Source organism: Pongo abelii, chromosome 13 (assembly GCF_028885655.2).
Source record: "Pongo abelii isolate AG06213 chromosome 13, NHGRI_mPonAbe1-v2.0_pri, whole genome shotgun sequence".
Classification (NCBI taxonomy): Eukaryota; Metazoa; Chordata; class Mammalia; order Primates; family Hominidae; genus Pongo; species Pongo abelii.
In genome coordinates, this window is record NC_071998.2 from 56,343,221 (window position 1) to 56,368,793 (window position 25,573).

The 25,573-nt window shown below is 37.5% G+C and overlaps 1 long non-coding RNA gene across 1 annotated transcript in view; it reads left to right on the plus strand.

Moving 5' to 3' along the window:
- LOC129047858 (uncharacterized) overlaps window positions 1-25,573 on the plus strand; it is a 133,742-nt gene that overhangs the window by 13,397 nt on the left and 94,772 nt on the right. The window contains exon 2 of the long non-coding RNA XR_008509700.2: window positions 16,339-16,465. This is a non-coding gene — a long non-coding RNA (uncharacterized LOC129047858). The remainder of the gene's footprint in view (window positions 1-16,338; window positions 16,466-25,573) is intronic.

The following is a 25,573-nucleotide window of genomic DNA, read 5'->3' on the forward strand; positions in this document are numbered from 1 at the left end:
CCCATTAAAAGGCACAGACTGGCAAATTGGATAGAGTCAAGACCCATCGGTTTGCTGTATTCAGGAGAACCATCTCATGTGCAAAGACACAAATAGGCTCAAAACAAAGGGATGGAGGAAGATTTACCAAGCAAATGGAAAGAAAAAAAAGCAGGGGTTGCAATCCTAGTCTCTGATAAACAGACTTTAAATCAAGAAAGATCAAAAAAGACAAAGAAGTGCATTATATAATGGTAAAGGGGTCAATGTAACAAGAGGAGGTAACTATCCTAAATATATATGCACCCAATACAGGAGCACCCAGATTCGTAAAGCAAGTTCTTAGAGACCTGCAAAGAGACTTAGACTCCCACACAATCATAGTGGGAAAATTTAACACCTCACTGTCAATATTAGGCAGATCAATGAGAGAGAAAATTAACAAGGAAATTCAGGACTTGAACTCAGCTCTGGACCAAGCAGACCTAATAGACATCTATAGAACTCTCCACCCCAAATCAACAGAATATACATTCTTCTCAGCACCACATCACACTTATTCTAAAATTGACCACGTAATTGGAAATAAAACACTCCTCAGCAAATGCAAAAGAATGAAAATCATAACAAACAGTCTCTCACACCACAGTGCAATCAAATTAGAACTCAGGATTAAGAAACTCACTCAAAACCGCACAACTACATAGAAACTGAACAACCTGCCCCTGAATGACTACTGGGTAAATAACATATTTAAGGCAGAAATAAATAAGTTTTTTGAAATCAATGAGAACAAAGACGCAATGTGCCAGCATGTCTGGAACACAGATAAGCAGTGTTTAGAGGGAAATTTATAGCACTAAATGCCCACAAGAGAAAGCAGAAAAGATCTAAAATCGACACCCTAACATCACAATTAAAAGAACTGGAGAAGCAAGAGCAAACAATTCAAAAGCTAGCAGAAGACAAGAAATAACTAAGATCAGAGCAGAACTGAAGGAGATAGAGACACGGAAATCCCTTTAAAAAAATCAATGAATCCAGCAGCTAGTTTTTTGAAAACATTAACAAAGTGTATAGACCGATAGCCAGAATAATAAAGAAGAAAAGAGAGAAGAATCAAATAGACACAATAAAAAATGATATAGGGGATATCACCACTGATCCCACAGAAATACAAACTACTATCAGAGAATACTATAAACACCTCTATGCAAATAAACTAGAAAATCTAGAAGAAATGGGTAAATTCCTGGACACATACACCCTCCCAAGACTAAACCAGGAAGAAGTTGAATCCCTGAATAGACCAATAACAAGTTCTGAAATTGAGGCAGTAGTTAGTAGCCTACCAACCAAAAAACAAAAAAAAAGCCCAGGACCAGATGGATTCACAGCCGAATTTTACCAGGGGTACAAAGAGGAGCTGGTACCATTTCTTCTGAAACTATTCCAAACAACAGAAAAAGAGAGAATCCTCTCTAATTCATTTTATGAGGCCAGCATCATCCTGATACCAAAACCTGGCAGAGACACAACAACAACAACAAAATTTCAGGCCAATATCCCTGATGAACATTGATGCGAAAATCCTCAGTAAAATACTAGCAAACCGAATCCAGTAGCACATTAAAAAGCTTATCCACCACGATCAAGTCTGCTTCATCTGTGGGATACAAGGCTGGTTCAACATATGCAAATCAATAAATGTAATCCATCGCATAAACAGAACCAGTGACAAAAACCATGATTATCTCAGTAGATGCAGAAAAGGTTTTTGATAAAATTTAACACTCTTTCATGCTATAAACACTCAATAAACTAGGTATTGATGGAATATATCTCAAAATAATAAGAGCTATTTATGACAAACCCACAGCCAATATCATACTGAATGGGCAAAAGCTGGAAGCATTCCCTTTGAAAACCAGCATAAGGCAAGGATGCCCTCTCTCACCACTCCTACTCAACATAGTATTGGAAGTTCTGGCCAGGGCAATCAGGCAAGAGAAAGAAATAAAGGGTATTCAAATAGGAAGAGAGGAAGCCAAATTGTCTCTGTTTGCAGATGACATGATTGTGTATTTAGAAAACCCCATCGTTTCACCCCAAAATCTCCTTAAGCTGATAAGCAACTTCGGCAAAGTCTCAGGATACAAAATCAATGTGCAAAAATCAAAAATCACAAGCATTCCTACACACCAATAATAGACAAACAGAGAGCCAAATCATGAGCAAACTCTCATTCACAATTGCTACAAAGAGAATAAAATACTTAGGAATACAACTTACAAGGGATGTGAAGGAGAACAACAAACCACTGCTCAAGGAATTAAGAGAGGACAAAAACAAATGGAAAAACATTCCATGCTGATGGATAGGCAGAATCAATACTGTGAAAATGTACGTCCTGACCAAAGTAATTTAGAGATTGAATGCTATTCCTATCAAGCTACCACTGACTTTCTTCACAGAATTAGAAAAATCTACTTTAAATTTCATATGGAACCAAAAAAGAGCCCGTATAGCCAAGGCAATCCTAAGCCAAAAGAACAAAGCTGGAGGCATCACGCTACCTGACTTGAAACTATACTACAAGGCTATAGTAACCAAAACAGCATGGTACTGGTACTAAAACAGATATATAGACCAATGGAACAGAAAAGAGGCCTCAGAAATAACACCACACATATATAACCATTTGATCTTTGACAAACCTGACAAAAGCAAGCAATGGGGAAAGGTTTCCCTATTTAATAAATGGTGTTGGGAAAACTGGCTACCCATATGCAGAAAACTGAAACTAGACTGCTTCCTTACACTTTATACAAATATTAACTCAAAATGGATTACATATTTAAACATAATACATAAAACCATAAACCCTAGAAGAAAACCTAGGCAATACCTTTCAGGACATAGGCATGGGCAAAGACTTCATATCTAAAACACCAAAAGCAATGGCAACAAAAGCCAAAGTTGACAAATGGGATCTAATTAAACTAAAGAACTTCTGCACAGCAAAAGAGACTATCATCCAAGTCAACGGGCAACCTATAGAATGGGAGAAAATTTTTGCAATCTATCCTTCTGACAAAGGGCTAATATCCAGAATCTACAAAGAACTTAAACGAATTTACAAGAAAAAAACAAACTACCCCATCACAGGGTGGGTGAAGGATTTCAACAGACACTTTTCAAAAGAAGACATTTATGCAGCCAACAAACATATGAAAAAAAGCTCATCATCACTGGTCATTAGAGAAATGCAAATGAAAACCACAATGAGATACCATCTCATGCCAGTTAGAATGGCGATAATTAAAAAGTCAGGAAACAACAGATGCTGGAGAGGATGTGGAGAAATAGGAACACTTTTACACTGTTGATAGGAGTGTAAATTAGTTCAATCATTGTGGAAGACAGTGTGGCGATTCCTCAAAGATCTAGAACCAGAAATACCATTTGACCCAGCATCCCATTACTGGGTATATACCCAAAGGATTATAAATCATTCTACTATAAAGACAGAAGCACACACGTTTATTGCAGTACTATTCACAATATCAAAGACTTGGAACCAACCCAAATGCCCATCAATGTTAGATGGATAAAGAAAATGTGGCACACATATGCCATGGAATACTATGCAACCATAAAAAAGGATGAGTTCATGTCCTTTGCAGGGACATGGATGAAGCTGGAAACCATCATTCTCAGCAAACTAACACAAGAACAGAAAACCAAACACTACCTGTTCTCACTCATAAGTGGGAGTTGAACAATGAGAACACATGTACATAGGGAGAGGAAAATCACACACTGGGGTCTGTTGGAGGGTGAGGGGCTAAGGGAGGGATAACATTAGGATAAATACCTAATGTAGATGACGGGTTTATGGGTGCAGCAAACCACCATGGCACATGTATACCTATGTAACAAACCTGCACATTCTGTACATGTATCCCAGAACTTAAAACGTAATTAAAAAAAAAAAAAAGAAAATGGTCGCTAAAAGGTTGAAAACGTAAGTACAGATAAGTAGCTGAGAGTCTGAGAAGCTGTGCAGAGTTTTTAGCAGTTTCATGTGGCCACAAGAGACAAAAGTTATAGTTCACCAAAGATGAGAGATTGCAGTAATCACTCCAGATTTTCTGTTGGAACCCAAAGTGTTACTCCTTAGGAGTAAGAATGAGACAAAAATATAAGAGAATTTATAGGAATTGAACACAAAGGAAAAATGCCACAAATATTTGAAAAAAAATTTAAATAACCTGTAAATTATTTGCCCTCTCTAACTATGAATCAAATATGAGGTTAGGTTAAAAATATTTTTAGACATACAAGGTCTCAAAATACGTACCTTCCTGCCCTTTTTCTCAGGAAATTAATCAAAGATGTACTCCACCAAAACGAGGAAAACAAGATTAGGAAACAGAAGATTCATACAGGATTGAGGGAAAATAGAATCCACTGGGTAATGGTAAAGAGAGCTCTTGAAAGGACAATTGAGCAGTAAGGACAATCTGTCCAGATTGAAAGAAGTTGGAAGTCTCTAGGGAATGTTTACTCAAGAAGATGAAATTAGTATCTTACATGTCTGAACGTATCAAGAGTAGATTTAGACAACTGGTTAAGAGTAGAGATTAATGATGAGTACATAGACAACTAAGCAAAAAAAAAAAAAAAAAAAAAAAAAGTTTACTGCTCAGCCACTTGGGATGTACTGGGCCAGAGGCTTTGCTCCGCAGATGTGCATATATGCATACTTGTCTCCTGGCCTGGAGAAGCTTTAAGCAGAACACTGAGGCTTTGTGTGGTCACTGCTTGCAGCTGGAGTTGGGCAAGATCAGATACTTTTCTTTGCAGGTAATTGCTGACCTGCACTTGCCTTCTGGCCCGGGAAAGTCTAAATAAAGCAGAGTGCCGATACTTGGTGGGGCACTACATAGCTGCTGAAACTATGTTGGGTCAGATGATTTCCTCTGCAGATATTCCAGGTCCTGTACATGACTCCCTGTCTGGGGAAGGCTTAAAGAGAGCACTGAAGCTTGATGGTGTTGTCCCTTGGCCACTTGGGATGTGCTGGGCCAGAGGTTGGGTGAAGCAAGATGCTTGCCTCCACAGATAGTCACTAACCTGCAATCTGCCATTGCCTCCTGGCCTAGGGATGACTTAATGGGAGCACTGGGGGCTGAGTGAGGTTGCTACTCAGCTACTGGGGTTGTTCAGGGCCAGATGCACCCCTCCACAGATATTCCAGGACCTGCACTTGCCTCCTTGCCTGAGGAAGGCTTAAGAACAGCACCAGAGGTATGTAGGATTGCTGCTCAGCCACTGGAGTTTGGCATGGCCAGATGTTCCCTTCTACAGATATTCATGAATGTGCACTTGCCCCCAATCTAGAGAAGGTTTATGCAGAGCACCAGGGTTGGGTGGAGAAGCTAAGAAGGGACTGGAGTCTGGCAGACTTGTCAGCTGTGCTTCTTATAGAGTGCTGCTATTGGCTAGTTTTTCTAGTGGAATGCCTTCTTTTGCCATAATGCAGAGCCACTGCCAAGATTTGCACATTGGTTGCTGTGAGCCTTACCCCTATTCTTTGTTTTTTAACTGAGCCCACCTGGTCTAGCCCCAACAAAATTTTCAATGTTTCTCATGGGGGGAATGGTGAGGAAACTGAATTTCTACTTCCCACTCTCTTTTCCCACTGTAGAAACCATGGGCCCAGGAGTGATGTGCTGGGTGATGCTGTGCTGGCTTGAGGGAAAGATGATGTGGTCAAAGTGAAAACTCTTACTTTTTGAATGTACCTTTCTCAGTTCTGTGGTCCAAGTGGGTGTCTCAGCCTCTCTCTCACATTCAGGGATATTCATGCAGGTACTCTTGTCTGTGATTAGTTGCTAGTTCAATTTCTCTAGACTGGAGCCAGAGAAAATATTCTGCCATTTTGCTGATGTCACTTTCCACATATGATAAACTTGAGTCTAAGTATTTTGAGATCACATACAATAGGGATAGAAGATGATGGCCAGACCTTCTCAAGTTAGGGAGTCTAATGTGTAATCTCCTATAATGCCAGAACACCCCCAATGACTATACTTTCAAATAAGAACAGGTAAGAAGTAAACTACTTTATGCAGATTTGAAGCCCAAATTAAAATCACCCAGGTTGTCCAAAGAAATCACAACCATTATCTTCCTCTTAAAAAAAAAAAAAAAGGATCTCAAATTGGACTTTTTTGAGATCTTACGGATCTCATAGCAAAAGAAAAGTACATAGACATTACAGATTCATAGCAAAAGGGCTTTGAATGAAAATTACGGATTCATAGCAAAAGAAAAGCAAATTCTCTGAGAAAAATGTGCCTTTATCACAATCTTAAAAGAATTCCTGGAAATGAGTTTTCCAAGGGAAGTATGCAACAAACACAAAAATTTAAGCACATAAGCAAATAATGCTTCATGAAAAAGAAGAATAGCAATAACAGCAAAAGATGTTTAAATATTTCAGATGTTGGCATTAACAGACACAATGTAAATAAATAGGCCTACTCTGATTAAATTATGAGATATAAAATTTAAACTACCTATAGGGAACAAAAAAACTATAAAGAATAACCAAGAAGATATTCAAAAGAACCAAACTGAATTCTAGAAGTGAAAAATATAATACTTGAAATTTTAAAACATAGTCATCAGGTTAAACAGTAAATTAGTTATAGCTGAAGAGTTAATTAACTGGAAGATAAATGTGAAAATAAAAATCCACAATGAAGCATAGACAGAATATAAAATAGGAAATGGAAGGTGAGATTAAAAGACTTGAAGAAAAACTTAAGAAAGCTTAAGATACATAAAAAACATTTTTAATTCTATTTCATGGAAGAAAGGAAAGAGAATCTGATAGTGACAATATTTGAAAGTATAATGATGGGATACTTTCCACAATCGATGGAATGCCTAATCTATAGTTTGTTTTTGTTTTTGAGAAACCCAGTGAGTTCCAAACAGAATGCATAAAAATAAACCTACACTAAGGCTAAGCATAGAAATACTGTAAGATACTAAAGACAAAGATAAGATCTGAAAACATCCAGAGAAAAATTATATATTACTTTCTAGGAGTAACAGACTGACAGCTGACTCGGAACAATAAAAATCAAAGCTAGAATACAGTGGAGTAATGTCCTTAAGGTGCAGAAAAATAATAATGTCCAATCTTAGAATTCTTTACCAATCTACAATGTCTTTCAATAGTAAGGGAAACAAAATTTTTCACTCTCTGTTCAGTACTGACCCCTGGCAGACGTATTTTTGTGATTTAGTGCAACATTCTTCTTTTAATTGATTGTATCTGGCATCATCACTAAACTGAAGAGTGGCCAGCTAAATTCTCTCTTCAGGGAATTTAGAATTGGGCTTGAGAAATAGTCAGTCTGAGCTGGTCTCTCAAGTCAAAGACAGTTCTAGTTAATGATTTATTTCTATGAATTTCATCAAAACTTTTAAATTAATCACATAAAGTTGTTCAGAATAACTTATCTTTGTAATATCTGTAGCATCTATGGTGGTGACCTCTCTCGTTCCTAATATTGGTTATTTGTGCATTATCTCTTGTTTTCAAGATTGCCCTTGCCAGAGATTTGTTAATTATATTAGCTTTAAAATAAAACAACATTTGGTTTTTTCATCTTCTTTATTTGTTTTTGTTTCTATTTAATTAAATTCTGTTCTTATCTCTATGATTTCATTTCTTCTATTTCTTTGGGTTTATTTTACAGTTTTTCTTTTTGAAGTTTTGAAATGGATGCTTTGCTCATTAATTTTTAACCTATCTTCTTCTCTAATACAAGCATAAAAGGCTATAAATTTCTAGGTACTGTTAAAATTGCCTCCTGTATGGTTTGAAACTGTTTTGTTAGAATTAAGTTGAAAAGGTTTCTAATTCACCTCCTGAAAAGGTTTTAAACCTTTTCAACTTAATTCTAACAAAAGGTTTACAAACCTTTTAAACTTGATTCTAACAAAAATTTGAAAGTTTGTCACTAATAGATATTCACTAAAGGACATTTTAAAGGATGCTCATTAGTCTGAAAAGAGTCATCTAAAATGGAAAGTATTATATGCAAGAAGGAAAGAATAGAAAAGAAAGTAGTAGTATGTAAAATATTCAAAAAAATTGACTATATAAAATAACATTTTAGTTGGGAGATGGTAGTACTTACTTGAATTAATAAGTTCCAAGATATTGTAAGGGAAATGGTAAAGGTATTGATTAAATTTAATTTTGATAAGGTAAATAGATACGTATATTGTACATTGTAGCCTACATATTAAATGAGTAGAGTATATAACCTTGAAGAAAGTTCAGGAACAAAAGGAAATAAGAAAAAAATGCTTAGTTAATACAAAAGAAGGCAGAAATGAAGACAAAAAGAAACAAAACAGATGAAGATAAATAACACACAGTAAGATGGTACATAAATCTGAGTATGTGACTAATTATATTAATTGTAAATGAACAAATTACTCTAGTTAAAAGAGAAAGATTGTCATACTGGTTTACAAAAAAATAAAATCCAAGTATGTATTATTTATGAGATGCACCCAAAATAAAAGGATATAGAAAGGTTAAAAAGTTAAATAATAGAAAATATGTATCATATAAACAACAATCAGAAAAAAGTGTGTAAGTATATTCATATTAGACAAAATTATCTTTAAATCAAAAGGATTATGTTAATTTAAAATCACTTTATAAAAATAAAGGCTCAATTTACCAGAAAGATATAACATTTTAAAATTTGTGTACATGTAAGAATATAATCTCAAAATAAATAAAGGAAAAATGCCAAGACCAGCTCAGTCGGGGAGACCCTAACCCAGCAGCACTAGAGGAATTAAAGACACACTCACAGAAAGATAGAGGTGTGGAGTGGGAAATCAGGGGTCTCACAGCCTTCAGAGCTGAGAGCCTGGAACAGAGATTTACCCACGTATTTATTGACAGCAAGCCAGTGATAAGCATTGTTTCTATAGATTATAGATTAACTAAAAGTATTCCTTATGGGAAATAAAAGGATGGGCCAAAATAAAGGGATGGGTTTGACTAGTTATCTGCAGCAGGAGCATGTCCTTAAGGCACAGATCACTCATGCTATTGTTTGTGGTTTAAGAACACCTTTAAGTGGTTTTCCGCCCTGGGTGGGCCAGGTGTTCCTTGCCCTCATTCCAATAAACCCACAACCTTCCAGTGTGGGCATCATGGCCATCATGAACATGTCACAGTGCTGCAGAGATTTTTTTATGGCCAGTTTTGGGGCCAGCTTATGGCCAGATTTTGGGGGGCCTGTTCCCAACAGAAAAAAATCAAAATCTAAAGAGAAATAAGCAAATCTATCATCATATTGGGAGGTTTTTAACATTACACCTCATTTGGGAATTCGCAAAACAAAAAGGACCAAAATAAAAAGCAAAAAGCAAAGCTCTAACTACATAGAAGATCAACATGGTTAAGAAATTTGACTTAATGCATATTTATAGAATATAGTACTCAAGAATTGAAGAGTACCTTTGTTTTTTATAAACAACCATGTAACATTCACAAAAATTGACCATAGTCTGGGCATGTCTTCACAAATTTCTGAGCGTTTAAAACTATGTTCTCTGACCAGAGTGAAATAAAGCCAGAAGTCAGTAACAAAAAGATATCTGGAAATTTTTCTATATATTTGTAAATTAGGAAATATTCTTCTCAATAGCCAAAGTTCAAAGCAGAACTGCAAGGGAAATTAGAAACGTTTTCAACTTAATTCTAACAAAACAGTTTCAAACCATACAGGAGGCAATTTTAACAGTACCTAGAAATTTATAGCCTTGTATGCTTGTATTAGAGAAGAAGATAGGTTAAAAATTAATGAGCAAAGTATCCATCTCAAAACTTCAGAAAGAAAAACAGTAAAATAAACCCAAAGAAATAGAAGAAATGAAATCATAAAGATAAGAACAGAATTTAATTAAATAGAAACAAAAACAAATAAAGAAGATGAAAAAACCAAATGTTTTATTTTAAAACTAATATAATTAACAAATCTCTGGCAAGGGCAATCTGGAAAAAAAAGAGATAAGGCACAAATAACCAATATTAGGAATGAGAGAGGTCACCACCATAGATGCTACAGATATTAAAAAGATAAGTTATTCTGAACAACTTTATGTGATTAATTTAAAAGTTTTGATGAAATTCATAGAAATAAATCATTAACTAGAATTGTCTTTGACTTGAGAGACCAGCTCAGACTGACTATTTCTCAAGCCCAATTCTAAATTCCCTGAAGAGAGAATTTAGCTGGCCACTCTTCAGTTTAGTGATGATGCCAGACACAATCAATTAAAAGAAGAATGTTGCATTAAATCACAAAAATATGTCTGCCAGAGGTCAGTACTGAGCAGAGAGTGAAAAGTTCTCAGAGATACGAGGTTATGTGGGGAAGAGACACTTCAAAGGAAAAGTACAAAACATGCTATACCACTTACCAATATATGTAATAAATACTTACTTATATATTTGTTTCCCATCATTAGAATTCTCCAAACTCTTCTTATCAGAGTGTCTGGAATATGGTGGAGTTCAGTCCATATTTATTGAAAAAATAATTTAATTAAAAAATTGTAATCTCTTTGGGATTTCATATTTTTAGCTCTAAAATAGGAATAACAGTACTTTATCCCTGAAAGCATGGATTGGATCCAATAATACTAAGTGTTATTGTTTAAATGTGTCCCCTAAAAGTTCATGTATTGGAATCTTAATCTCTTTGCCCTCATGAATGGATTAGTGGATCAGTGAGGGCTCTGCCCGCACAAGTGGATAAATGTCACTATCACAGGAATGGCTTTGTTATCACAGGAGTGACTTTGTTATAAAGGTGAGCTCTCACTGGCTGTCTTGCTTGTGCTCTCTGCCATCTTATGATGCAGCAGGAAGGCCCTTATCAGATGCAGACACCATGGTCTTAAACTTCCTAGTCTTTAGATGTGAGTTAAGTAAACTTTTTTTCTTATAAATTACCCAGTCTATGATATTCTGTGACAGCAACAGAAAATAGATTAGGACACTGTGGTGCTTTTTTTAGATCCATTATCACATGTAAGACTTTTAAAATGTATTTTAGTGGACACAGATATCTGTAAGATTGAACTGATGTGGAGAAGGCTGCACTAGTGTCATCATTTCCTTAGCTGTTGAGAGTGGGACCAATGCTGGTCTCCATTTCTGAGCTCTCGTTCCTTAAGCACAGACTTTAGAATATACTTCTTCCATCTGGGAGGGGCTGACCTTTCTTAAAGACTGACGTTCTGTTTCTTTTGTGGATTTTATCTTTGGTCCCTCATCCACCTTTTTCAGTTTCTGGAAAAATCTGATTCCCAAATTGCAATAAAGTTCATGGATGCCAGGTAAATTTTCTCAAATATTATCCTGTCACAAATCAAGCCCATTCATGTTATTTTCCTTTATAAAAGACTTTGTGGTGAATACATACATTTTATCCTACAGATTTTAAAGATATCACATTTTTAAAAATCAAATTAAATCTAACTCTAAGACCCAATTTTTATAGCTGGCAGAAAATTCCATCACAGTACTTAATGGGAGTTCTTCCCTCTGCCTGGAGTAGTCCAGAAACCTTACATGATGCCCATAAAAAATGAACATAGCTTCTAATGTGCTGTCATAGATGCCACTGATAGCCTCACTTTCCAAACCTACATGGCATCTGACGTGTTGACATCTCTATAGCTACTGTGCCAACTGAGGCATTTGCCTAGCAAGAAGCAGTAGTGCCTGGGGCAGGCTTCTCTGAATCACCTCTCTGAGTTCTCACTGTCTAGGTCACTAGGTTTGCTTCCCTGACTCTTTGGTGAACTGCCAACCTTAGTCCCTTCTCTACCTGAAGAAATGTCTCTCTCTCCTGTCTCTTGCTCCCAGGCATTCTTCTCTCTCCTCTCCCCAGCTAGGATACTGAGCACAATCTCCCCCAAAGACAGGGTCTTTGTCTTGCTCCCAGGCATTCTTCTCTCTCTTCTCCCCAGCCAGGATACTGAGCACAATCTCCCCCAAAGACAGAGTCTTTGAACACATGTACAAAGAACGCTGTTCTTCCAACAACTTCTCCTTTGGCCCTGCCAAAGCTCCAGGGCAAGGGAAGAGAAAAGCTCAGGCTGTCTTCTTGAAAGGAGACTGCAGTGGATTGGGTAGGTATAAATGGAAAATGCAAATTAATAATCATAAAATTATACTGCCACACTTTCAAATAGTCTCATTTTAAAAAAATAGAACAGAGTTCAAAATCCGTAGGCTGACCTCTAAGGCCTGCATTATCTGTTTTCTGTTTGCTTTTCTAGTTTTTATCATTCTCTATATTTCTAATGCTCTGCAGAACTACTCATAGTTCCCCCACATTCTTCTAAGGCATTTTCATGCTTAAGTAACTGTGTTCAAACTTCTGTCTCTGTGTGCCCTCCCCCCCATCTCCTTAGTAAACTTCATTCATCTGTAAAAATTCAGCAGAAGGCTTATCCCCTCAGAGAGGCTTCTTAAGGTGGAAATGACACTCTTCTGTAGACCTTACTATTCCCGCTAACATTTTAGTACATTTTAAAATATAAATGTCTGTCTTCCTTTACAATTCCATTAAGTCATTGAGGACAGTAATCATTTCTATTCATTTCTCCATCCCAATATCTAGCCCATTCAGCTTACATATGATGCCCTATAAAAAAACATAGACAATCAAGAATTAACAAAATAGAGAACCAGCATGATTGGATCTACAAGCATGTGGGCCCAGAAGCCTTAGTCTTTGAGATGGTATGTATTTATGTGTGTGCTTCACCACCTCCTTCAATTGAAGGTTATTTGATGTGTAGGAGGCATATCTTTTCAACCATATTTATGTCAGGGCCTCATTTTTCTTTCTTTCAATGCATTCTGCCTTAAAATTCTTTACATTTGTGATGTGAATTCCCAGCCGTTGGCTCCTGAGTCCACTGTTGGAGCTTCACTAATAGTTAAAGCCAGAGGTCCCAAATTAGCAGCCAGCCAGTGAAATACAGTCAGTCCTATTTGGCTTGGTTTGCAAACATTTTTGTTTTTTTAATCTGAGTTCAATGCTGATATGGTTAGGCTGTGTCCCCACCCAAATCTCATCTTGAATTGTAACTCCCACAATTCTCACATGTCATGGAAGGAACCCAGTGGGAGATGATTGAATTATGGGGACGGGTTTTTCCTGCGCTGTTCTCATGATAGTGAATAAGTCTCACAAGATATGATGGGTTTAAAAATAAGAGTGCCCATGCACAAGCTCTCTCTTTGCCTGCCACCATCCATGTAAGATGTGACTTGCTCCTCCTTGCATTCTGCCATGATTGTGAAGCCTCTGTGGCCATGTGGAACTGTAAGCTCAATTAAACCTCTTTCTATTGTAAAGTGCCCAGTCTCGGGTATGTCTTTATCAGTGGCATGAAAATGGACTAATACAAATACTCTTCACATAGTTACCTCTCCTTCTTAGCTCTTGAAGGTATTTAAATGTGTCCGCTAATCTAAGCCAGCTCTGCATACAAGCCAGTCAGCCTTTAAATCCTTCCCACTTTCAAGACAAGAGTTGGTCTAATGAGCAGTTGACCATTTTACCGTGGTGGGTACCTGAGAGTGCATGTATGTTGAGGTGAAAAATGGTACAGGGAGCAGAAGGAGAGATAAAAGGGCAAGACACAAGAGAAGAAACAGAATAACATGGCACCTGTCAGTTCCAGTTCTGCCCTATCCCCAGTCCTTCTTTATTCTAGCTCAGGTGTACATGTTGACAGGTGGCCTATCCAAATGAGAATTTGCCCAGTGTCGGGAAAATCGTCTTAGTGTCCACTCCACTTGGGTATTGTTTATCCACTTACATACAATAAGTGTTTTAATAAATGTAGTTCTATTCAGTTTAACAAGTAATTATTTTGAACTTACACTGTGTGGGGTAGAGCCACTGTGTCCACATACTTGGAGAACATACAGTTTGGAGAAAAAGACTGACATGGAACCAGATTACTATTGAATAATATTAATTACTATTATTATAGTATAATTAGTAACATTAATGAATAAGACAGCTATACAGAGGGTAATGGGGGAATAGAGAGAAGAGGCCCTAGGCCCAATATGGAAATTCAGGGTAGACTTTCTGAAGGAAGTGCCCTTTGTGCCAGGAAAAGAAGGGCATCTAGGGCTCATGGTGAGGATGGTGGTTGCCTAGGAGATAAGGTTAAATAATAGATTATGATGGATATAGTATGCCATTTATTTAAACTTTAATCCAAATTCAATGGGGATCCCTATAATATTTTTAAAGTAGGGAAGCAAAGTAATTAAATTTGAATTTTAGAAAGTTAGTCTGATGCTCTAAATAGATACCCTACTTAAACTATACTAAGTTATTTTAATAAATGCAATATAAAACTATTTGTGTTGCTTGTCTATCATACCTATGTGAATGAATGTACATGCATATATGTCTTCTAGAAAATTCTAGATGTTGCTTTTCTTTCATTATCTGTTTTCTTGCTTTGGACACTGAGATAAGGCCACTTGAAACGAAAGGCTACAAACCAGCCAAAGACGGTCAAAAACTTCCAAAAGCAATGTAAAATCTAAGAAACTCCAGTTTTAAGTTGGCAAGTCAATAAATCCTCTGGAAATTTACCAGATACTGCCTGAAATTTGTTCTACCTAGTTTTTTAAATACTCTTAGCTCTCACGTCAATTCAGTTCCAAATTTAAAAACTATATATATTTAGGGTCTGTAATTGTGAATTGTGTGTTTTTGTCACTATAGTAAAATTACCTTTATAGATTTTTAAATGAATGCCAGTACTTTCAAATTGATTCTGCGTGTTTTCCATTAACGTTTACATGAATGATTAATTAATAGGATCTCAATTAAGGAGAAATTACAGGGACTATTTAAAAGGCCATCACATTTCAGCTTACCTCCAAGCTGTGGCTTCTACCCCATTGATCATATTTCTCAGTTTGCCAACATTCTGGCTTTCATAAAACCAAGACTTCAAGCAGCTAAATATGGCTTAAAAGATAATTTCCCACTAGGTTACTTTCTGTAAATCTGAAAATATATTACAATGTGAGGATATGTGTTTGTAGGGCAGGATCTTTGCAGTGGGATTGGAGGGGAAGAAACTTCATTCACTTTGTCTCTGTCTCCCAGCGCCCAAATGGATCCAGGCATGTGATTTGTCACTTCCTTAGTTACCACTGGAAGCTCTTTGAAAACATAACTCACATTTTCTGGTTTCTGTCTTTTTGTAAGAATTTTGAATAGAATAGAATTGTGAAATTTATAAAGTTGATTATCTAAGTTCTCTTGTCCCTCACTTTGACCCTCATAGGCACCACCTTTTGATCCCTGGGTTTCCCAAATTACTCCCATATTTGTCCCAAACACCCCTTCATGATCCAAAGCAGGTGTTCTCTCCTTTTTCTCTCCCATTTCAAATTTGGAAGTCAGTTGGCCGGAAAATGTATTCTCACTAACCTATTAATGGCTGAGACATTTTTCATATGTTACTCCTGCTAGAGAGTTTTGTATTTTTACCAGCACTGATTTGCCCTCATTCAAAGAAATAAATCTATGAAGATTGTGGCAAAACTGATTTCTTTTGAGACGGAGTCTTGCTCCATCGCCCAGGCTGGACGGCAGTGGCGCAATCTCGGCTCGCTGCAACCTCTGCCTCCCAGGTTCAAGCGATTCTCCTGCCTTAGCCTCCTGAGTAGCTGGGATTACAGGCACACGCCACGATACCTGGATAATTTTTGTATTCTTAGTAGAAACGAGGTTTCACTATGTTGGCCAGGCTGGTCTCGAACTCTTGACCTCGTGATCCACCTGCCTCGGCCTCCCAAAGTGCAGGGATTACAGGCGTGAGCCACTGTGACCAGCCCAACTGATTTATTTTCTTGAGCAATATGCTTTTCACTCCCTAATTTGGCCAATTGCTGTTGAATTAAATTACTACCGTGACAGAGGAACTTTGCCAGGAGCTGATGGATGCCCAGATGGGACAGACATAGATCGTGCTTTTAAGCAGCTTACAGTGGAATAAGCAGCACAGCCTTTTGGACAGGAGGCACCAGGCTAGTAGGGACCTTATTTACTGCTGTAGCCCAGTGCCTACAGAAAGCCTGTGGTTCATAGAAGCGCAATAAAATTTGTTGGGATTAAATAGGTAATTGAGAGACAAAGAGACCAGAGATAAGTTAAGCTTTCCATATTTTCTGCCACCTTGCAGGTCATGGCAGGGAGGCAGTCCATTTTGGAACTAGAAGTTTAATGGGACCCCTGCAAAGGCAAACACACCTTTGATTGGCTGATGTTGCTAAAAAGCAGAAGAAAAGCAAAATGAACCTCCCAAAACTGTGAGTAAGACAAAAAACAAAAAATCAAAGTCTGTATCTGAAAGATAGAAAGGAGAGTCTATTGAGGTCTTTGAAACCCTACCTGGGGGCTCTAGGGTTTTGGCTACAAGCCAAAATGAGGAGCATAAGAATAATTGAAGCAAGGTAATCAGGATAGGAATAAACTGATGAAAGACGTGTTAATACTTGGTGAGAGATTTTTTTAATGTGGCTGAGTTTTAAAATTTTTATTTAAACAATAGCATTCACAATAGTAGTTGCTATAACATAAAAGTCCATATAGCCATTGAAATCATGTATAGATTGTGATTAAAATGTGTGTGTGTGTGTTTGTATATATACACATAAAAACAAATTTGACAGAAAACACACTAAAATGTTAAGTAACAATGATTATCACAAGGAAGTGGAATTATGGATGACTTTGATTTTCATTCCTATATTTTCTTTATTTTCCGAAAATGTTTAAGTAACAAATATTTATAGCCAGAAAAATGTTGGTGTAAAGCAGTAGTAATTATTTAATGCCACTGAAACATTTTCCTGACAAGATGTGTGTGGAAAATTCAAGACTATAATTCTGGGTGTTAAGAGAGGCTCAACAGAGATCTGCCTCTTAAATGCCAGTGAGGACAAACACCCTGCTCTCAAGCAAGAAATTGCACTTCTGACCTGGAAGTGCTATTAAGTACATTTTGCTTTAATCTGATTAAAAAAAAAAAATCTAAACAACAACTCTGAGGGATGAAAAGGCAGCAAATGTCACATTCTCTGAAAAGCTCTTGGAGGGTGGAAGGGGATGATGGAGCTGGAAGTGAAGAAATGGGAAGAAAATGACAAATTTCCCTAAATGCTGATTCTGTGATAATATTAAGCTGTGAAAACTCCTCTAACCTTTCTCCCCTCTTGAGTCAAGACAAAAATAAAGCCATGTGTAGATGTCTTGTATACATAACCCAAACTGGATTGAGCTTTTAACAGATCTATTGAGATTTGTTGGTGGTATTTATCATTTTCTGTTTAAATTGAAGTACTTGAAAAATGTCTTTGTAGTATACACAAAAATGTAAACAATGACTAAAGTTTAGGAAAGGTAGATTTTGAGATGATTTTTATTTTCTTCTTTTGCTCATGTTCAAAATTTTATTTTTCCTATGATCATATATTACTTGTACAACAAGAAAAAAAAAGATAGCACTTTAGAGGATCAAGAATAAGTAAAACAAAACAAATGTGTGTGAACAGAGAATAGACAATGAGAAAATATACCCACCACTACTGGGTTTTCTCTGGGACATAGTGTAGGGGATGGATAGGTTTCTACTCTTACTTTCTTCTTAGGGTGTTAGCCATACTTTCTAAAATGAGCATGAGAAAATGATACACATATCATGATCTCGCTTGTAAAACACAAAATTGCATACCTATATAATATATAGATTTTGTAGGGAAATGTTTAGAAGTATTCAGACTAACCTGGGAAAGTGATCTTTTCCTGGGAAGATGGATTAAAAATGAGAGAGGAAGAAAAATTGCTTTTTTTCATTGACACAAGTGTTCTGTTTGATGTTTTGCAACAAATATCTATGACTTCAGTAATTTTTACAAACAAAGAAATTGAAAAAGAAAACAAATGGAAGAAAAGCTTGACAAACCTAGGTTAGTCTCAGGTGTTTCCTTTGCACTCTTTCACATATGTTTCCTTTGGAACCTAGAGAGGAAGATTATTTTCTGTTGTGTAGCTCTACCATTTCAGTCTGGGCTCTCACTCAGGTTATGGGCTCTTTTAATTATTTCAAATACATTTTAAAAACAAATATTTATTTTTCCATAAAATTCTCCCCATTTTTGCGGTGTAGTTGAAAAGCAGGGAGCCAAGAAGAGCTAATTTGGAATCCCAGACTTCTTTTCATTTTACATGTTAATGTAGTTTGGATCTGTGTCCCTGCCCAAATCTCATATTGAAATATAATTCCCAATGCTGGGCCTGGTGGGAGGTGATTGGATCATGCGGGTGGATTTCTCATGAATGGTTTAGCACCATCCTGCTTGGTACTGTCTTCATGGTAGTGAATGAGTTCTCATGAGACCTGGTCATTTAAAAGTGTGTAGCTCCTCCTCCCTCATTTTCTTGCTCCTGCTTTCACTGTGTGATGTGCCTGCTCTCCCTTGCCTTCCACCATGACTGGAAGCTTCCTGAGGCATCCCCAGAAGCAAATGCCACTATGCTTCCTATACAGCCTGCAGAACTGTGAGCTAATTAAACCTCTTTTGTAAAAAATAAATTACCCAGTCTTAGGTTTTATAACAATGTAAGAAAGACCTAATACACATGTCTACCATATAGGAGATGATAGGACCTATGAATGTTAAAAATCTGTCAATTTGGCTTATTTTTTTACTTTTGGAAATGAGACTGATGGGTAAATAGTACTGTTCATCTCATTTAATGGTGTCCCCTATGGCTGCATACAAAGCAAAATAAAAATCTGCAGAGGTCAATAATTTTAGTAACCCAAAACCTAGCAAATTCTTCATGGCACTTCCATTTATTTTACCAGCTTTTAAAAAGGAGAATTCTGTCTTATAAGAAACCGGGGACATGGAGTTCAAAGAACCATTTTGATAGGGCTGTAGTGTTCAGTTGTGCAGACTGGGCACTGCACAAAGGTGCAACGTGACTTCAGTGTTTTGCCTACCCACAGTTCTTTCTTTCTTCCTGTGATAGGTTGAATTCTATTCTCTACCAATTTCCAGAAAAAAAAAAAAAAAGATATGCTGGAGTCCTAAACCCAAGTATCTCAGAAAGTTACCTTATATGGAGATAGGGTCATTACAGAGTTAATCAAGTTGAAATAAAGTCTTTAGCATAGGCTCTAATCCAGTGTGACTGGCATCCTTATTAAAAGGGGAAATCTGGACACAGAGATACACACAGAGGGAATACAATGTGAAGACACAGGAAAAGCACCATGTAAGGGGCAACAGATGGCCAGGTCCACAAAAAGTTAGAGGAGAGACATGGAACTGATTCTCCTTCACAGCCCTCAGATAGAACCTCCCCTGCTGACACCTAGATTTCAGACTTCTAGCTGCCGGAACTGTGAGACAGTTTCTGTTGCTTAAGCCACCCAGTTTGTGGTACTGTGTTATGGCAAGCACAGGAAAATAATATGCCCCCACCTCTACCCTGAACTTTTCTCAATTTTTATCTTTCCATGCCTTTTTTTTCCCTACTTCCTCTGTGACTTTTCTTTTCCATGGAAACTCATGTATAATCCTCCCTTCTGCTCTGGGTTTTGTTGGTTAGTTGAAAATGTGGTCAGTGTGTTCACTGAAATAAGCCAAACCCTAAGAAATTTCCAAAGAAGAAGAAAGCCTGTTTGGAGCATCACTGTTATTAGTCATTGTGTTTTTGTTTAATTTATATTTCAGGCCTTACCAAAGCCAGTGTGTTTGACTCTATGTAGCATATAGTGCACATCCGAAGTCATACCTGAGCAAATACCTCCTAAATTATGGCCGGATGCATGCAGAACATCATGTTCATCAAATAACACTGCATTCTGTACTTCATACAAATGATCACTTATTAGCCATCGTCTGTGATTGTCAAGCACCTCGGTGCTGTTTGTTTTACTTTCTGCCCAGCAGACAGACTTTTTTATGATCACAAGAATTGCTTTTTATCTTAGTAGTCAACATTGTGTATAAGCTTGATTTGATATAGAAATCTGTCAGGAATAAAGATAAAACAACCCCCAAGCAACATCCCAGGCAGTTCTGAAACCAGTACTTTCCAAGAAGTACCGTGTTCTGATTTGTGAAGATGAGATCTCACCAGCAGCATTCCCAGCCAGGATTAGACCGCACTAGCCAAGTAGTAAACTTAAAGCTCCAGTAGTAAACACAAACTTCACCTTTGTTTGTTTGGGGAACAAGAGGAAGGAGCATCAGTAGGCTCTTTTCTCTGAAAAATGCGCCTGAAGTCTCGACATCTTGCAACTCCTTCAGTCTTCATTGTGAGGGCAATTATGCCTCATTTCCCAAAGGTTTTGTAGGAGCATCAATCAATGTAGTGTCGGGTTTCTGCCACACACTAACATCTATAGATCTACTAGTTATAGATATTCTATATGCTATAGCATATATAGATTTACTAGTTGTCATTGAGGATAACTTCATAGCTTCTTGTCAAGTGCCATTCATTTGATGGCATTGTTGTCATAATTTTCCTGAGAAATTACTTATAATAAAACATTGCAGTGAAGGTTCATACTCCTATTACTGTATACGAACTATTTTTAAATAAACTTCTGAGATATATTTGTGAATTCTACCACAAAAGCTGCTTCATACCATTGAACAAATTGTGCGTGATCCTAAGTGGGGAATGTTTCTCACATCCCATTTAAGCACTTGCAAACACTTAATCTTCATTTACAAAAGGCAGGAGTTTCGGAATCCAACAGACCTGGGCTCTGGGACATAGTTTCCTAGTTACTTAACCTCCCTGAGCCCCCAGTTCCTCTTCTGTGTATAACTGAGAAGGGTGGCAAATGCTATACAGAATTACTACTGTCTTCTGACGTGCATGGATCAAGGTAAGAGAAAGGCATTCATGTCAAGTTTTCTGCAGGTTTTTTTTTATCCTGCTACAGAAACAGTGGCTCTATTGTTTGGATGGGTTTGTGTATTTTGTTTAGTTGTTGTTTGTTTTTTGTTTGTTTGTTTGTTTTTTTCATGGTGATTCTAAAAGTGTTGTCCCAGACCAGAGGAATTAACACTACCTGGAAATTTTTAAGATATGCAAATTCTCAACCACACCTACAGAATCAAATCTGCCCCTGCCCACAAACTGTGTATGACTGATGCAAGCTCAAATTTGAAAACCACTGGACAACCTAAAGAAAGGCTTCAAGCTGAGTTTAGATTCAGAGAATTGAGAGAATTGAATAGTTGCTACATAATAGAGTGAGAGGAACGTGGAGTTCCTAGGTACAATCTAGGAAGGGGATATATGAAGACTGGAACCAGTAAGATGGTGAAAGCCTAAGGCATTGCGTGAGTTAACATGGGCAACCGTTATGGGCAGTGAGAAAGCCCGAGTCCAGAGGTGCAGGGACTAATAGGACATTAGCAGCAGGGCTGCCTAATATGCTCTTCAATTTATTTTCTTTTGACATAATTTTGTAACCTCTTACCTCATACCTATAAATCTTTAGTAAAATTTCTCCTCCATGCAATAGGCTTACATTGGTAGTGACCTTATTTTAGGGAGGGAGAGATGGAAATTTGGATACATGCCAAGATGAGATAAATACATTAGTGGATAAAAAACAGGGCAAAAGATATCAATGGAGGCAGAAATGAGAGTCAGAGACGATATTACTCCAGGGCAGAGTTTCTCAACCTCAGTATTACTGGCATTTCAGACTAGATGAGTATTTATGGGGGCTGTAATAGTTATTGTAGGATGTTTAGCAGTATTCCTGACACCCTGGATACCACTAATACCCCTACCTTAAGTTGTGACTATCAAAAACATCTTCAGTCATTGCCAAATGGAGAGTGTAGTTGTCTTTTTTGTGTCACTATAAAGGAATACCTGAGATGGGGTAATTTATAAAGAAAAGAGGTTTAATTGGCTTATGGTTCTGCAGGCTGTACGGAAAGCATGGCACCAGCATTTGTTCCTGGTGAGGGCCTCAGGTAGCTTACAATCATGGTGGAAGGCAAAGGGGGAGTCAGCATATCACATGACTAGAGCAGAAGCAAGAGAGGGAGGGAGGAGATGCCACACTCTTTTAGACAACCAGATCTCATATGAACTACTAAAGCAGGAATTCACTCATCACCAAGGGGATGGCTAAGCCATTCGTGAGGGATCAGCTGCCATGATCCAAACACCCCCTGCCAAGCCCCTCCTCCAACACGGGGGATTGCATTACATGAGATTTGGAGGGGACAAATATCCAAACCATATCGGGGGTAAATTACTTCCCTTGAAAAACCACTGCTCTGGAATCTTCTGGGTGCCCTGGATTTTCTTAAGAACATGTAATGGGAAAGATAATTGGAGTGTGGTGGGCCATACTTATCTGAATTGTAAGTAAACAGGATATCTAGATGGCTGTTAAATCTTACAGAGTAGTATGAAAACTTAATAAGAATATGTATAAAGTACCTAATACACATAGTAGCTCTTTCTTTTCCATTTCTATTATAAACATTTTTTAGGAGACCCTGACCCATGATGTTCATAAAGATGTGTGCATTGTTTTGTTTACTATTTGTTAAGAACTGTGAAGGATGTGAGATTTTTCCATTTGCAAACTAACAAGTTAACCTACTACAGCTTATGGATGCTAAAAGAAGACACGAAATAGCTGGATTAGAGAAAAATAGGAAGTTCGTTACTCAGCAATAGCAGCAGCCAGAGTGTCAGCAATCTCTTGAGATGATTTTCCAATCCCAGTTTCCACAGGGTGACACAAAAAGGACAAGATGATACATTCACACAACTCTTGTCAAGGTTGCCTGTCAAGAGAGGAACCTTGAGCTTAGGGATCCTGAAGCTTTCCCATTGAACTGTAAGCATGTCTGCCCTTTGCTCTGGAGGGAGATACTATCTTTACAATTCAAAGTTGTTCATTATACAGACAGACAGACATCCTTGAAATGATAGTCTTGAACAAAGGCAACCAGTACCTCTGCTCACAAGATGTGCAGAAACTCTAGACAGTTTTCCAACTCTGCTATACTGTAGGCTCTTGGGACTGGGGCTAAGTTTATTCATCTTTATAACTCCAGTGCCTGTTACTCAGGAGGTCATTAATAAGCACTTTTTGAATAAATTATAAAAATGCACAATAAAATGGGAGGGCAGTTTAAGGAGCTATGTTTAGCCCAACTGAACACTCTATCCATTGTATAGTTCTATTAGTTTCTCATTGCTGCCGTAAGAAATTATCATAAACTTAATGGCTTAAAACAACACATGTTTATGGTAGAGATCTGAAGGTCAGAAGTCTGAAATGATTTTTACTGGGCTAATGTTAAGATGACTGCAGGACTGTGTTTCTTATGCAGGCTGTAGGAGAGAATCCATTTCTTGCCTTTTCCAGCTTCTAAAGACCTTATGTTCCTTGGCTTGGAGCCCCTTTCTCCATCTTTAAAGCCAGCAGCATTGCGTCTTCAGATTTCTCTCTGGCTCCAACCATTCTGCGTCACTCTTTCACCTATAAAGAGCCTTATGATTACATTGAAAACACCTGGGTAATCCAGACTATTCTCCCCATTTCAAGATCCTTAGCTTAATTACAGCTTTTGCCATGTAAGATAACATATTCACAGCTTCAGGGAATTAGGATGTGGAAACCCCAGGGACCATTATTCTGCCTACTATGAAAGCCTACCCTTTTGTAAATGGTCAGGTTTTACCCCTTCAATAAGACTTCCCTGAGGAATAAAGCATAGTCATTCTGGTTTGAGAATCAGGAGTGAACTTTTCCCTTCACACTGTTTTCTCCTCTTATAATTTACATATGGAATACATTTTAGTATTTTTTTTACAAGTCCTCTGCTTAGCACCCAAAGTATGCTAAGGAAAAAATGCTTTCCAAGAAATAGTAGGCAGCATACTATGTTTACTTGTGATTTTTCCACATTATGTACAGAAGGGATTATGTATATTTTCTATTCTTCCATAAATTTCTTCTGTAAGAGCTAATTTTTGCCTACAGCAAGAAACTAGTACGTCCTTAAAGTCTTGGTAAGTATGGTTGAACATACTTTAATGACCCTCTTATCTGAGAGGGAAAAAAAAATCTTGAGCTAATATGTGCTAGGAGTTTTACTAAACACCTAACCTTATCCATCAGTTAATCCTCAAAACAGATCAGTGCTACCATGACTCTAGTTCACAGGTGTACATTATGCCCAAGGCCTAGTACCTTGTAAGTAGGTAAGGCACAAGTCACACCCTGGCTTTCTGACTCTACAACCCTCAAACGTAGCACTTGGGCTAAATTTCTTTCTTAGGTCTGAGTCCTTCATTTCTTTTTGTGACATATGACATATACAAATTGCATACAGCACACCCACATTACCTTTAACAGGGGTTGACAAATATGGCCCATGGGCTGAATGCACCCCACCGCCATTTTTTGTGAGTGAATTTTATTGGAATACACCAGTGCCAATACTTTTGCATAATGTCTATGTCTACTTTCAGGCTATTATGGCAGAGTTGAGTAGTTGTGACAGAAACCATATGGCCTTTAAAGCCTAAAATAACCACCGCCTCACCCTTTTCAGAAGAAATTTGCTGACTGTGATGGTTAATTTTATGTGTCAACTTCAGTGTGCCACAGGGTGTCCAGATTAAACATTGTTTCTGGGTGTATCTGTGAGGGAGCTTCCAGATGAGATTGGCATTTGAATCGGTGGACTCAGAGGAGTAGATGGTCTCTCCAATGGGAGTGGCCATCATCCAATATCCTGAGAGCCTGAATAGAACAGAAAAGGCAGAGGAAGGAGGAATTTGTTCCTCTTTCTTCCTGCCTGCCTCCTTGAGATGGGACATCCATCTTCACTTATCCTTGAACTAATGCTTACATCATTAGTTTCTTTGCTTCTTAGGCCTTCTGATTAAAACTGGAATTGCATCACTGGCTTTCCTAGGTTTCCAGCTTGCAGACAGCATATTGTGGAACTTCTCAGGCTCCATAAATGTGTGAGCCATTCCCTTATAATAAATCTGTCTCCATATCTAGATAGTTAGATAGATGATAGATAGATAGATAGATAGATAGATAGATAGATAGATAGATAGATATTCTATTATTTCCATTTATCTGGGGAACCCTGACTGATATGCTGACCCCAACCTAGATGAGAAAAAGGAACGTTGGCAGCATCCGGGAAGTCTCCCATATGCCTTCCCTGCTGATAACCTCATTTCTCTTCTCCATCAGTAACCACTATCCTGCCTTTTGTGGTCCTTATTTTCTTTTTCTCCTACATGTTGTTAAACAGTATAGTTTAGATTTGCCTTTTTTTTTTTTTACTGTATAAGAAAGAATTATAATAGATTACTTGTCCAAG